Below are 2,093 nucleotides of genomic sequence, written 5' to 3'. Positions count from 1 at the left end.
CGTGCAATGTAGATTCAATATTACTAAAACAAATGAAACTGAAAATATAACATAAGTTATAAATTCAAAACAAAAATTTTAACATAATACTCTTATAACAAATTTCAACATAGCAATAAATATGATTTAGTTTTAGTTTTTCTTAATAAAGAAAATGTAAGTCTTTAATTTACTTAACAATAAATTCTATTTTAATTTAAAAATTAGAATATAATAAAATTATGCTAATGAGAAAATAAGCATGGCATAAAGAAATAGATAGTACGAAAAAATTACATAGAATCACGTAAAGGAAGGTTGAGAATAAGAAGAAAATGAAATATAATAGTATAAAATAAAAAATAAACTTTTATAAATTGTTAGAATAATAAAATTAAAAAAAGAACTTAAAATAATAGAAGTAAAAAAATTAAAACAAAAAATTAAAATAGAAATAAAAAAAAAGAAATTAAAAAGTAATCAGGTGGTAATTACACCATGTAATTACCAGCAATTCACAGCCTCTGCCTGTGAATTGTAGAGTGTAATTACCCCCTGCCAATTACACCAATTACCTACTGACCAAGTAATTACCTGTCCTTCCAAACAGGACAAGACAGTGTAATTACACCAATTACACCAAATCCAATTATTAGGGTGTCCTTCCAAACAGGCCCTTAGTGATTTCGATATCGATATTTGTTAAGAAGGTAAAAGTAAAATTGATCAAATTCTCTTTTAATTTTATCATTATATTTCAATTCTTTTTACCCTGAAAATGCCTTCTTTCTTAATTTTAGAGAAAAGGGTCTAAAAATACTTCAACTTTGGCAGAAATTGTTGTTACGATATCAAATTTTACGGAGGAATTTTTACCCCTTGCACTATTTAATAGTATATTTTAAAGGTATATAATGTGCCCACGTGGACACGTTACTATTTATAATGATGTAATATTTATGATGTCCACGTGGACACATATATACCTCTAAAATACACTATTAAATAGTGCAGGGGTAAAAAGGTCTTTTTTCAAAGTTCGGTATTGTTACAACAATTTCGGTCAGAATTCGGATATATTTAAGAACTTTTTCCCTTAATTTTATTTCCCATTCTACCAATATGTTTTCTTTCATTTTTCAATTCTTATTATCGATTTTGATTTTTGTTCTACTAACATATTTTCTTTCATATTTCAGTTAATCTTTTTTATATTGATTTAGAATTCAATGTAATTTGTTCTTAAATTTTAATGATAAAAATTAAGATGAAATAGAATATAACAAATGACGATTCTTCCACTAAATAAATGAAAATGTAAAGAAATTAAAAGGGTGAAATCTCATTTTAGAGTGACAAAAAAATCTATCAAAGTAATATCATACATTGTTCAATATTATTCACATTTTAAAAAAGATGAACAATTTGAGAATGTCATCCACAACAAGGTTTGTTGGATTTTTTAAAATCAATTAAATAAACTTTATCTCACAAATATCTCAAATTTCAACCTATAAAATATCTTCAGTTATTCCATCCCACCAATCAAACGACCGCATATGTTCCTAATAATATAACTAATAAAATTTAAGAGCCTAATAAATGGGTCCTTCAAATCAATTACCATTTATAGCATTGTTCCCCACATCAAGGACTTCTAGACCATTACACTTGAGCAACGACACATGAATGGGTCCTTCAAATCGATTACCATCTACGACAATGGTACATAATGAAGTGCTATGTGCACCTAATGGAGGAAGACTCCCTGTGAAATTGTTCCTTCTTAAGTCCAGCACTGTTAGTAAAACCATGCTTCCCAAGCAATGTGGAACTGAGTCACTGAAGTTGTTACGTGATAAATCTAATAAGATAAGCAAACTCATGTTACAAATGGATGAAGGTAGTGGACCTTGAATGGAGTTAAATTTCAGATCAAGATACTCTAGACTATAATAATAAAATTGTGGTAGGTGGCCTGTTAATAAATTATGAGAAAAGTTTAGGAACTGCAACGAGTCCCACCTCATGCCGCTAAACCAATTAGGGATTTGACCACAAATCTTATTGTTAGAAATATACAAGTACACAAGTTGAAAGAAAGCAAAACAGGG

This window comes from Solanum tuberosum, unplaced genomic scaffold (genome assembly GCF_000226075.1).
Source record: "Solanum tuberosum cultivar DM 1-3 516 R44 unplaced genomic scaffold, SolTub_3.0 scf00116, whole genome shotgun sequence".
NCBI classification, from domain to species: domain Eukaryota; kingdom Viridiplantae; phylum Streptophyta; class Magnoliopsida; order Solanales; family Solanaceae; genus Solanum; species Solanum tuberosum.
Note: the sequence above shows the minus strand (reverse complement) of the source record.